This window comes from Mus musculus, chromosome 7 (genome assembly GCF_000001635.26).
Source record: "Mus musculus strain C57BL/6J chromosome 7, GRCm38.p6 C57BL/6J".
In the NCBI taxonomy this organism is placed as follows: Eukaryota; Metazoa; Chordata; class Mammalia; order Rodentia; family Muridae; genus Mus; species Mus musculus.
In genome coordinates this window covers 17,323,428-17,337,605 of record NC_000073.6, presented here as the reverse complement: position 1 = coordinate 17,337,605, position 14,178 = coordinate 17,323,428, and the positions used below count along the sequence as shown (strand labels likewise).

Genomic DNA, 14,178 nt, shown 5'->3' with positions numbered 1-14,178 from the left:
CGCAATAGTTTATCTTCTGTCTGTGCACCTACAAAAAGTGATTCAGTTCCCTTTTAAGTTTTTATGTTAAATGTTTTACAGGTCTAAGAAATGTATTCTAAGTTGTAAATGCTTACTTTCTACCTCAGAGGCAATTAACTCATGACACATGAAGACTGACAAGGTTTTAATTATAGTATTCATATAACAGAGAGCCTTAACTGTAATCCTATTATAAAGGGTTTAATAATTATTTATATAATTTTAGGAATTCCTATAGAATCATCACTAGGAATTAAGAAATAATCTATTTGTTTATATAGCATCACTATAAGACAATATATCTTCATTGATCTGCAGAAAATCTGCCCAATCAGGTGGGCTAAAGTCCAGAGATTATATTATTTTTATAAGGACAGTAAAGGAACGTCAATGACAGGAATCAGTCCTGTAAATGTTGTCCTTTGGGCCTTTACACAATCAAACACAATCAAACAGGTGAAGGAATTGAACAAAAATTGTCCAAGACCTAAAAATGGAAATAGAAACAATAAAGAAACCCCAAATGAAGACAACCCTGGGAAAAAAATCAGAAGCTACAGATGAAAGCATCACCAATAGAATACAAGACATAGAAGAGGGAATCTCAGGTGTAGAAGGTACCATAGAAGATATTAACATGTCAAAGAAAATGCAAAGTGCAATAAGGTCCTAACCCAAAACAACCAGGAGAACCAGGACACAATAAGAAGACCAAGCCTAAGGATAATAGGTATAGAAGAGAACAAAGATTCCCAAGTTAAAAGGCCAGTAAATATACTCAACAAAATTACAGAAGAAAACTTCCCTAACATAAAGAAAGAGATGCCCATGAATGTACAAGAAGCCTCCAGAAAACCAAATAGATTAGACCTAAAAGAAAACCCTCTCATTACATAATAATCAAAACACTAAATGCCCAGAACAATGAAATAATATGAAAAGTGGTAAGGAAAAACAGCCAAGTAATGTATAAAGACAGACCAATCATAATTACACCAGACTTCTTAACCTAGACTCTAAAAGGCAGATCCTGGGAAGATGTCATATAGACCCTAAGAGAACACAAATGCCAGGCCAGTCTACTATACCCAGCAAAACTCTCAATCAGACATGGAAGCAAGTGGAACTTTGTGACCTGGATTAGAGCAGGCCTCCCAGGAGGCAGGCAGTGCTATCTCTGGGGGGGGGGGGGGGGATCCTGTGTCCCTGGTTATAGCAGGCCTCCTTTGTCTTTAGTTAAAGCAGTCCTTCTGTGTCTCTGGTTAAGGAAGACCTCTTGATAGAGAGGCAAACTGTGGGATGTGGGAAAGGGGTAGGTACACAAATCTGCCCCAGGTGGAGGTGGAGGTCCAGACCAGAAGCTTTTAAAGTATGATTATATCTCTCCACAATTGCTTGCCCTATAGAATTGTGTAGTATACCTGTAATATGTTTATATCATAATATGTAAAAGATCACTTTACCTTGTTAGAGACATATGCTGGAGTATTGTCAGTCTTCATTTGTATGTGTATTCCCATAATGGCCATAATGTTTAATGAATGTGTAATTATAGAACCAGCCTTTACAGAAGCTAAGGCAGTTGCCCATTAAAATCCTAAATAAGTGTCTATATTATGGTATATAAAATTTAGTTTAGAAAATTCTGTAGGTTGGAACTTATACTTTTGCCAATTTTCACTTCTTTGGGTACTCTTAGGGTTAATTCTTGCAGGTAAAAGTGTTTGCTCATATGAAGAACAAGTAGGACATCTCTTTATAATCTCCTTGACTTGTTTCCTTGCCTTGTTTTCAAGGGATAGAAAGCTCTTTCTTTAAAACTTTGCTGTTAACATGGTGGGGATTTTTTTTATGAAATTCAGAATCTTCTAGTATACTTACTATCAATAGCTGATCAATTTCATCATTTCCTTATATCAGAGGGCCTGGCAGACCTATATGGGAACTAAAGCACACAATAGATGATTCCTATATCTGATCATTTGTAGTTAAATAAACAGTGAAGTAAATTCTGAATCATCCTGAATAAGTTCAGAAGTTTCTGTGTAAGGACCCAGATGTAGCTGTCTCTTGTGAGGCTATGCCGGGGCCTGGCAAACACAGAAATGGATGCTCACAGTCAGCTATTGGATGGAACTCGGGGCCCCCAATGGAGGAGCTAGAGAAAGTACCCAAGGAGCTAAAGGGGTCTGCAACCCTATAGGTGGAACAACAATATGAACTAACCAGTACCCCCGGAGCTCGTGTCTCTAGCAGCATATGTATCAGAAGATGGCCTAGTTGGCCATCATTGGGAAGAGAGGCCCCTTGGTCTTGCAAACTTTATATGCCTCAGTACGGGGGAACGCCAGGGCCAAGAAGTGGGGGTTGGTGGGTAGGAGAGTGGGGGGAAAGGGTCTGGGGGACTGTTGGGATAACATTTGAAAGGTAAATGAAGAAAATACCTAATTAAAAAATAAATTTAAAAAAAATAAAGAAGTTCCTGTGTGCTGAACAACTTGTTATGCACATTGAGAATCAGTTAACTATATTAAGAGATTCTTGAAAATCGATTAACACCATAAGGATTGTATGTAATTCTGATTTATAATGACTCTCGATGATCTTACTAATATCTTCTAATTTATACCCTGCCTTGCCTTTGCAGCAGTGGCAAATGTAGGGACTCCAGAATTAGAGTTCCTTTATTATGCAAGGAGAAATCGAATTAGTTTTTTTATAAACTTAAGTTGCTTGATTTGGGGTATTTGCTAATTTCTAACCCCCCAAAATTTACTGCAACCTCTTTGCCAACATTCACCTTGTGTCAATAATGAGGCAATCTCAGTTAAAATGAACCATGATCTCAGCTAGATCCTTTGCAGCTGATGATGAAGTCTCATTTTTTTCCCTTTAGTATCAATTCAGAAACCCTTTTATATAGGTTTTTAATTTTTACTGTATGCCAAAAAAAATATCCATTCTAAGCTACAATCTTCTGTCTGCATAAGACTTTCTGTGGGAGAATGAGTAGAAGGCTATTGCCAACTAACATGCAGGTCATCTTTGTGTCAACACGATGTAGATGTGTATCCTGTACTTTCTCTTCTATCAGAGCCAAGTGCCTTTCAGCCTCAGCAGATAATTTTCTTGGGCTACTTAAATCTTTATTACTGTGTAAGGTTTGAAATAAATTACTTCGCTCTTGAAGATTAAACCAATTGTAGGCCCCACTCATGTTTGGGCACCAAATATTAAATGAATTGATAATTCTAGCTAGTCTGTGTAAAAAACATATAATCCAGGTATTTTATTTACAAGTTGAGAGCCTAGATTGGGCAGGTTTAGAGTTATTCTAACTTATTGCCCAGCTGTATCTATATTCCAGCCATATGTCATTTTTATTTGCTGTCTTTCCTGGCCACATGCTCAAAGTACATCTCCTTTTGTGGCGGCCTCATTCTTCATGTCTTTTATTCTTCTCTTCTCTCTACTTGCAACTCCCTTGCTAGATCCTCAAATCCCACCTTTCTCCTTCTACTGCCCATTTACAGGCTCTACCCTTTTATTAACCACTTAAATTGGGGAGCAAAGTTGACATAGCACCACATGGTGTATGTGAGGATCTGCTAATGGGAGGCAACCAGACCTAGAGGCTTAGTGTTTAACATTAGAAAACAAGCAGCATCAGACCAACTAAACACAGCCATGCATTCACCCTTGAGTCGTAAATTGTAACACACTGAAACTCCAAGTTGCAAATAAATGTTGCTGTTTGTATTATGAATGCTAATTATGTCCCCAAAAAACTGTTTGCACAAGAGGATCTGCACATAACTTCTGGGAATCTGCGCCTAGTTGGTTCTGACTGTTGAATAAAGATGCCAGTAACCAGCTGGGCAGTGGTGGCACATGCCTTTAATCCCAGCACTTGAGAGGCAGATGAGGGCAGATTTCTGAGTTCGAGGCCAGCCTGGGCTACAGAGTGAGTTCCAGGACAGAAAAACCCTGTCTTGAAAAAACTAAAAAACAAAAGATGCCCATAACCAATAGCTGGGGAGGACAGACAGAGGCAGGATTTCAGGATTCCTGGGCTTGGGGCCTGGAGGAAGAGAACAGACAGATTCTCTATGCTTTAGGAGAGTTGGGAGAGAGGACAGACACAGAGACTGCCATGGGGTAGAGAATCAAGAAAACGTGATGCAGACGCTGATTAATTGGAGTTCAGAGCAGCCAAGATGGAATGTAAATTTGTAAGTAGTAACTCAGAATTATCAGCAGGAAGTAGATTCTAGCAACATGGTAGCTAGGCTCAGATATTGTGATACTTAAGACATATTAAAATATAAATGCTGTTTGTATGTCTTTCATTTGGGAAGATAAACCACTAAGGCAGATAGCAACCCTGCACCAAGCATAATTAATAATTAATACTACAAATAAATCTTTTTATCTCTAAGTTAGCTTAGTCATGCTATCTTGTCACATCAATAGAAAAGTAACTAGAAATTCAATGATTGTGAAACTGTTGAACTCTTATAGGTCCACACCCTAACTGTGGTGTCTTTAGCCCCACATTAGCCATCATTTCACACCTTTGTGTCACATATAAAATACTTGTGACTGTGAGATCAAACCTTTGAAACTGAGTTATTTAGCAGATCAATAGGTTCTAACAACCGAGATTCTAAGATTGTCCATCATACGGCATTTGAGGCCTATATTCTATCCATCCTATATTCCATCCATTTTATATTTCATTTCCACTAGTGTATTTGATAAGTAACCTGATTTAGGTGACCATTCTTCCATTTTATAAAAACTTCGTTGAATTGCTATCTCATTGTAAGGATTTGGGGTAACACTGGGTCTGTTTACACAGGACATGGTCACTTGTAGTTTAGTTCTAGAAGAAACCATCTGTTTAGTGATATATCTTTCATACACTAACACCTCTGTGAATGATTCATTGTGGAATAACCCATATCCACACTGGAGTATGTCTTATGTTTTCTGAGAACCTCTCCCCTTCTTAATGTTCTTGTTTAATAGTATTACCAAAGTCTCTTAATAAACACTGGCTTATCCTAAATTTATTTTCCAAGGCAAAGTTACAAGTCCAGTTTTAACTGAATCAAAAACACCAATTAATTATAGAACTCTGGAGGCTTTTGCAGCAGTGTGGAGCTGTGCATCTCTCTGTGCGGCAACTGACGCTAATAATAGATTTAGTCAAGTGCATACAATTTAAAAACATGAACCACTTTGGCAACAATGCAGCTTTCTTATCAAAATTACATGAAATACTCCAAAATGAAGGTATAATCTATGCCATCATATAAAAACACACTTTATTTAAAATAAAAAAAACAAACAAAAAGCAAAACACAAGGTGTCTACTTTAAGACCACAATAAAAATAGTCCAAAGAAAAAGATAACAGAAAACTCTGAAAATGCTTAATACATTTGAATATATTAGAAACAGGAGCTCAGAATAGACGTAATAAAGTTCAATTCTCCATATTCTCATGTGTCTCACCGTTAAATCCTTAATGTAATAATAAAACTATCTTTTTCAGCAGAAAATAAAAAATTCAATGAAAAGTTTTTATTTAACATATTAGTGTGCTGGGATATATGTGCCTGATATTTGTGAGGGCAGGGGTGTATCTTGCTGAATCTTATAAGAAGAGTCCAGAGAATAACTTCTGTTAGCAGCTACAACAGTGCTGAGTCTTTAGGGACAAATCTGTGTTAATACTCATAGGGGTTCCTTCCATTGGTAATGACTGGCTAGAGGACTGTTTCTGACAGGGCAAGCATCCTAAGAAGCAGTAGGCTGTGAAGCTGTTGGTGGGGGACTTGGAAGAAGGGGTTAGCACCATTCTGTTGATTCTTCACTTCTTATCAAAGAGTGTCTTAAGCAGCTCTCTCTCCCTCTCTCCCTCTCTCCCTTTGTCCCTCTCTCCCTCTCTCCCTCTCTCCCTCTCTCCCTCTCTCCCTCTCTCCCTCTCTCCCTCTCTCCCTCTCTCCCTCTCTCCCTCTCTCCCTCTCTCCCTCTCTCCCTCTCTCCCTCTCTGCCACTGAGCTCCCTGTCTCTGCATGAGGAGGGTCCTGAGAAAGGCAGGAATAGGAGCAGCACTGATTCAATAATGACTGGGAGTCAGCAGTGTATGCAAGCTGTCAGTTCCAGTACTCTGTTCCCTGAGGATTCTCATCATTTTCCCTTTTTCTTCTTTCTCACCAGAGAGCCTGAACCCAGTCTTTTATTTTTTAAAGTTACATCATCAAGGCTTTGATCATTGTTAGTAAAATTTTAAATTTCTTAAATTTACACAAACAATGCATGCTTTCTTAGAGCAGAAACTAAATACAGAGCAAAAGCACTTTTCCTTATAGTTTTGACAGCCTGTTCTTCATGGGTAACTGGAAACAGGTCTTGCAGTTTCCTGGTAGAGCAGATGGCGGTTTTTAATAACTATTTTCATGTAAGAACAGAAAGGTGACAGACTACTAAGGTAAAAATTATTTCTTACAACGTATTAAAATTTATGCGAATAAAGTGTCTAGCTCTCTCTAATTTCTCTTTAGGCATTATTATCTTCAATTCCTCAACTACCTAGGAGAATGAAGTACTAACTTTTTATAAGCTTATGTATCATCCTTTAATTCTCTAATCTTTCTTTCCTCATCCTAGCAATCCCATGGCCTCATGTACTCTCCTTCTAATGCCATTTGTTTCTAGACCATATTCAAGCCTTCCTTTTATAAAATAAACACATTTATCATTTGCTTGTATTTTATAGATTTTCCTAGACACACCTTTTCTCCTTGAGACCACTTTAATTCTCTATCCTTGATGTCCCCAAGTTCACCCCAACTAATTAAAGCAGCAGTCATTGGACTGGAGGGTACATGTATCTCCTCATGATTCCAAATTCAAGGCCAAGTCTGGCAATGAACTATTTCTACAAAGGACCATGTACACTTTTATGGCCTTTGTGGTTATGTTGTCTAGATCCTGTCCCATAGCCCTAAAAGCTGATTCTTGTCCTCCACAGACTCATGACCACTGCCATTCCTTGTTCCTGAGAACTGCATCTGTTTCATTTATTATGGTATGATTAGTTCTGAGTAATGGGGGAGTTATATTCCCCCCAAAAAATTTGAAAGTAAATTAGAGGACACAGCAGATCAGTTTCAGGCCAACAATCAGCACAGGTGGGGATCTTGGGGATCAATGGCCTGGTGATGGTCCAGGGGCAAGAACTCTGTCATACCTGTCATACCTCCCCTTATACGGCCATGCCAAACCAGGTTCTTCTCTCTCTCTCTCTCTCTCTCTCTCTCTCTCTCTCTCTCTCTCTCTCTCTCTCTCTCTCTCTCTCTCTCTTTCTCAGTGTGTGTGTGTGTCCATCCTTTCATGTGTAATTTAAGTACACTAATAACATAAGCTGGAGGCATAAAACAAGTCATAAGGCATGTTGAGTGTTAAGGGTTGAAAGCACCTTAAATTGTTGCTCCATCATATATGAGGGCATTTTTTTTCTGCCATGTTAATCTTCTTGAACAATGGACCTAATTGAGTAGTCTGAGAAATGAGTATTGAAACTGAACATGTGCAGGAATAACTCCTGCCCAGATTTCTTTCCCCATATTAGTATGTCTAGGCGTCCATAATAAATTATTAACCATTTCTTAAGAAGATCTGAGACAGGCTGACTCCACGACAGGCTTCAAATTGTCAGTCCAGGAAACTAGGCCTAAGAACTAGGCAAGTCCAGGTAAATCAGTTACTAGGAAAAACAAAATCAAACAAAAAACAGGTTTCAGGCAGAAAGACAGAAGCTGCCAAGCCATTAGAAGCTGACCAGTCACCTGGCATGAAGCAAGGGCAATGGGTCAGCAACAGTTTCCAGACCCCCCAACAACAGTTTGCAGCCTCCAGCCCATGGTTATGATTCTGGAATGTCCCTAGACATGGAACAAGATAAAAGTCACCTACCCTGGAACTCCCTTAATGTGCTTTAAATCAGATCTGTGAGCTCACTTGGTTGTCTCCATCTTAGAATAAGAGACCTCCACATGCTGGACTTCTAGAGAATAAAATACACTTTATTTTTGCATACTATGTGAGTCTAGGATATCGTTCTTCTGTGAACAATGGACCCTTACAGAGACACATGGGAAATCTTTACAATCCTTGCATTCACTAATATATCTTCTAAACACTAATATGTTTATATTATTCTTTTTAATTGGTTTTGCAAATAATGCTCTTCTCTACTCTCCTGGGATTGGGTATATTTTCTTTGGCTTTAACCTTATCAAGTGTGAACACATTGCATTTAATTAATCTTAGAAGAATTAAATTTCTCTTCCCACCTTTCTCTCAGTTCAAGATATTGACCTCAGATCCCAGGATTGCACCAGAATATATCCAGAGACACATCATTTTGATGATGAAATATAATTTAATATTTCAAAACAGAAAAATGTAAATTAAACAAGAATTGATGCTAGAGAAAATTCTCAATTTGAAAGCAAGTAACTTTCAAATCAGAAAATGGTCACAATGTGAACTGGAAGAAAAAGTCTTCTCTAGATAATTTTTTGTTTTGATATCTTGGTCTTTAAATTTATTTAAAACTTTTTGGTGCTTTGAAATAAACTCCCTTGCAATGAGATCACAGACTCTGTGGCTTCCTGCATTTTGAAGATCTGTTACCCACTTTACTTCCTCCCTCAAACCATGCCTGTTAAACAGGTTCCAGCAGAGCACAGCCTGATGTAATAGGTCATGTGCTGCTTTGCAAACAATAGGTCTAGAGTCTTCTTGACACAGTATTTCCATACAATAGTTCTGCCACTTGAAGAAATGACCTCCAGTGTGTTCTTCGCAGCTGTTGTATCCAAGCTTATCCTGTCTAGCCGTAAGTCATTTATATACTAAACAAACATTTTAGCAATAACTTTGAAATGGATAGAGGATGGCAAAACACATACCTTACCTTGGGTCTCAACTCAGACAATCACGACTCATTATAAAGGCAGAAAAACTCGTAATTTTATGCTAAGAAACCTCACTGTTCCTAAAGTTCTCTACTGTAATCTAGGGAAAGCTAGCACAAAAGTTAAATTTAATACTTTTGTTTACTAGAATTAAAACATTGTTCTAAAAATAACCTTAACTTGTAATTATTCACTGTAACTTGTTTTATTGTCCTGTGTTTTATATCTAACTATAAAATTAGTCCTGTGAATATGACATTATTTGAAGAAAAGTATGTGTAGCACTACCTAGCTAAATTATTATCTGTCTACTTTTAATGAGTTTTGGGGGCCTTACAGTATCGATGCTTTTTGGTAGACAAGTCCTTACACTGAAAATTTACTCCAATGCCACTCTTCACTCGGAAGGTTTCAACCTTCATTTCTTAGAACACATACGCAAGTGGCATGTCTTTGAGTTTGTGTTTGTTAGCATTATATTCACATCATGTTTCATAATAGTAAAAATATCTACATATTATCAATATTCTCTTGAGATGTATAAGAAATGACAGAGAATTGGGTATTTGAAAGCATAGAAAGATTATATGAATATTTTAAATGACTATTCATTCCATCACAATGGCATTATTTCAGTGGTAGAATACTGAAATAACAGCAACCAGGATCAATACATAGTTTGTTTCTTTCAGCATGTGGAGGAGCTAATTTTAGCATTGAAAAATTAATGAAATGAAGGCTCTTGTCTATAATATATATATTTTGCATTTTATTCTAGACAACTGATTTTAAAAAGGAACCTGGGATAAAACCAGCCTTAGTTTGGGTGAATTCAAAGCTTAACCTGAAGTGAGCAACACTTACATAGAGATCTGTAAAAAGGATGCTACACCAGCATATGGTCAAATGGTCCCAAAGATAAGCGACTTAGCTAGAATCTATGTCTAGCAAATGATAAGTCATGAGATACAATACTACCACTGGGTTTTTAAATAATTTATTCGATTAGAGGCAAACACATATATTAAACTTCCACAGACCAGCTCAGGAGCTCTGGTTCCTTTTATTTATTTATTTGCTCATTTATTTGTTTGTTTCTTTATTTATTTGCTCATTTATTTGTTTGTTTATTTATTCATTTATTCAATGTGTGTGAGTCCACTGTCACTCTCTTCAGACACAGCAAAAGAGGGCATCAGATCCCATTACAGATGGTTGTGAGCCACCATGTGATTGCTGGGAAATGAACTCAGGACCTCTGGGAGAGAAGGCAGTGATTTTAATTTCTACAGCTCTGGGACTCTGGTTCTCCCTTGAAGGTAGCTGAGGGAAGGGAGTGTCTGAGGGGATAAGACTTGGTCTTGTGAGAGACTAAGGTTGCTTTCTATATTAGCTATTTACTTGTCTTGACTCTAAATTACTCTGAGGCCAGAAGCTGCTTGCTTTCTCCATGTTAATTTCAGTTACTCTATAGCCAGAAGCTGCAGCCTCTGGGCAAATTAACATCTGCTGCTTAACAATGGGAGTGGAAGTATAAGGGCCAGTGGATTAAGTACAGAGGTACTTTGTGGTTTTCTCAACAGGTCCTCCATGCCAGACACTAAGGCTGAGAGCTCATTTAACCCCTTGTCAGTTAGAGAAAAGTAGCCCCCAGGAATGCTTTTTTTTTTAAGATTCTAATCTTTGTTTCTAAGAATAAAGTAAAAGGGGGAAACATGTCATACTATATGCTCTGATTAAAATCTTTCTTAGTTTCTGTGTTACTCTATTCTCTCAAGTTCTAAATTACACCACACTGATGCTCTTCTCCTTCATCCTCCTAATTTTTCTCTCTCCTTCTGCTACCTAGTGTCATCTTTCCTAGTTTTTGTACCTTTTTTAGGAGAAAAAATCACATGGTTTTCCAAGATTTCTTTTTTTTAAAAAAATGCTTACTAAAATTTCAAATATAAATTCAAACCATGAATTGAATAAGAGACTTACAATAGAGATATTTGAATGTGTTTCCATTAAGACATATTATCTAGCCAGACATTCACTACCTGTCACTAGCTCCAGAGTTTTGATAATCAAAAACTGTAATTTTTGGGTCTAAATTACCATTGAAGTTTTATATAGATAAGCTCAGTCAATAGCTTATATTCTCTCCTTGCATCTATAATGAGTCACTTCCCTCTTATAACCTTTGATTACTTATATTACAGGTCGAAGAAATGTATTCTAAGTAGTAAACTCCTGCTTTCTATCTTAGAAACAATTAATTAATGACACATCATGACTAGAGATGTTTAAATTATAATATTCCTATCAGAGAGGGGCTTAATTGCAATACTACTATAAAAGACTTAACAATTATTAGTAAATTTTATCAATTCCTATAGAATCATCATTAGGAATTAAAAAGTCAATTTCTTTGTATAGCATCACTATAAAACAACAGATTTTCACTGATCTGCAGAAATCTGCCCAATAGGGGGGATTAGTGCTCAAAGATTATAATATTATTTTTATAAGGACAGTAAAGGCATATCAATAACAGGAATTAGCCCTGTAAATGTCCTTTGGGCCTTTGTTGCAAGGGCTCTTTGTCCCAGTCAACAGTCCAAGGAGAAGCCATCCCAGAAATCATCCTTTGCTAGATGGCTTCTTGGTACCCAACAATACTTTGGTAGAAATGTCAGAGAATAGATCTCTAAGAAATTCAAATTGCTAAATTCAGAATATGTTTGCTCATGTAGAAGATCAAATTTTTCATATTATGTAAAGTGAAATTTTAGAATAGAAATCTCTAAGTCAAGTGCACTGGTATTTATTTGTATAGCTAATACTATGATATGGAGTCAAGAAAAAAAATAGGGTAACATAGGATATATACCAAGTTCTTGGGCAGCCTAAGCTGCCTTTACAAGGCATAACACAAAACAAAACTAGAAAAACAAAAAGAAATTTACAAAAAATTGGCAAGATTTAACATTCAAAAAAAAGTCTCTTTCCTCTCTTTAGAATTTTCAAAGGCTCAGCCTATTATCTCATCTACTGTCTCTCTCCTCTAAATCTATTTATCTACATATATGAATACCTAACTATCATCTGTAATGTACCTATCATCTCCCCTTGAATATGTTTGTATATTCCTTCATAATATATGACAATGGCAGAGGAAAGACAAAGAAGTCATTGAGATGGCTGCATTTTTTTTATTTATTTATTTATTTATTTTTATATTATGAAGTATATGTTTTTTTTTTTTGTTTTTTTTAATTAGGTATTTTCCTCATTTACATTTTCAATGCTATCCCAAAGGTCCCCCATACCAACCCCCCCAATCCCCTACCCACCCACTCCCCCTTTTTGGCCCTGGCGTTCCCCTGTACTGGGGCATAGAAAGTTTGCAAGTCCAATGGGCCTCTCTTTGCAGTGATGGCCGACTAGGCCATCTTTTGATACATATGCAGCTAAAGACAAGAGCTCCCCGGTACTGTTTAGTTCATATTGTTGTTCCACCTATAGGGTTGCAGTTCCCATTAGCTCCTTGGGTAATTTCTCTAGCTCCTCCATTAGGGGCCCTGTGACCCATCCAATAGCTGACTGTGATCATCCACTTCTGTGTTTGCTAGGCCCCGGCATAGTCTCACAAGAGAGAGCTATAACTGGGTCCTTTCAGCGAAATCTTGCTAGTGTAAGCAATGGTGTCAGCATTTGGAAGGTGATTATGGGATGGATCCCTGCATATGGCAATCACTACATGGTCCATCCTTTCGTCACAGCTCTGTAACTCCTTCTATGGGTGTTTTGTTCCCATTTCTAAGAAAGGGTAAAGTGTCCACACTTTGATCTTCGTTCTTTTTGAATTTCATGCGTTTGGCAAGTTGTGTCTTATATCTTGGGTATACTAAGTTTCTGGGATATTATCCACTTATCAGTGAGTACATTTTGTGCGAGTTCCTTTGTGATTGGGTTACTTCACTCAGGATGATAGCCTCCAGGTCCATCCATTTGCCTAGGAATTTCATAAATTCATTTTTTAATAGCTGAGTAGTATTCCATTATGTAAATGTACCACATTTTCTGTATCCATTCCTCTGTTGAGGGGCATCTGGGTTCTTTCCAGCTTCTGGCTATTATAAACAAGGCTGCTATGAACATAGTGGAGCATGTGTTTTTCTTACTGGTTGGGACATCTTCTGGATATATGCCCAGGATAGGTATTGCCGGATCCTCAGGTAGTACTATGTCCAATTTTCTGAGGAACCGCCAGACTGATTTCCAGAGTGGTTGTACAAGCTTGCAATCCCATCAACAATGGAGGAGTGTTCCCCTTTCTCCACATCCTCGCCAACATCTGCTGTCACCTGAGTTTTTGATCTTAGCCATTCTGACTGGAATGAAGTGGAATTTCAGTGTTGTTTTGATTTGCATTTCCATGATGATTAAGGATGTTGAACATTTTTTCAGGTGTTTCTCTGCCATTCGGTATTCCTCAGGTGAGAATTCTTTGTTCAGCTCTGAGCCCCATTTTTTAATGGGGTTATTTGATTTTCTGGAGTCCACCTCCTTGAGTTCTTTACATATATTGGATATTAGTCCCCTATCCGATTTGGGATAGGTAAAGATCCTTTCCCAATCTGTTGGTGGTCTTTTTGTCTTATTGACGGTGTCTTTTGCTTTGCAGAAGCTTTGCAATTTTATGAGGTCCCATTTATCGATTCTTTATCTTACAGCACAAGCCATTGCTGTTCTATTCAGGAATTTTTCCCCTGTACCTATATCTTCGAGGCTTTTCCCTACTTTCTCCTCTATAAGTTTCAGTGTCTCTGGTTTTATGTGGAGTTCCTTAATCCACTTAGATTTGACCTTAGCACAAGGAGATAGAAATGGATCAATTCGCTTTCTTCTACATGATAACCCCCAGTTGTGCCAGCACCATTTGTTGAAAATGCTGTCTTTTTTCCACTGGATGGTTTTAGCTCCCTTGTCAAAGATCAAGTGACCATAGGTGTGTGGGTTCATCTCTGGGTCTTCAATTCTGTTCCATTGGTCTATTTGTCTGTCACTATACCAGTACCATGCAGTTTTGATCACAATTGCTGTGTAGTACAGTTTTAGGTCCGGCATGGTGATTCCAAAAGAGGTTCTTTTATCCTTGAGAAGAGTTTTTGCTAACC

The 14,178-nt window shown here is 37.7% G+C and overlaps 1 long non-coding RNA gene across 10 annotated transcripts in view; it reads left to right on the top strand.

The window, feature by feature from the left end:
- Window positions 1-14,178, top strand: part of Gm32772 — a 79,021-nt gene that overhangs the window by 28,933 nt on the left and 35,910 nt on the right. Inside the window, exon 1 of one of the 10 annotated variants that reach the window (XR_003946722.1) lies at window positions 8,806-8,934. The exons of 7 other annotated variants lie outside the window; for them this stretch is intronic. This is a non-coding gene — a long non-coding RNA (predicted gene, 32772). Of the gene's footprint in view, window positions 1-8,805; window positions 8,935-14,178 lie in introns of those variants that run through there. 2 more of the 10 variants (XR_881841.2, XR_881846.2) reach the window with 2 other exon arrangements.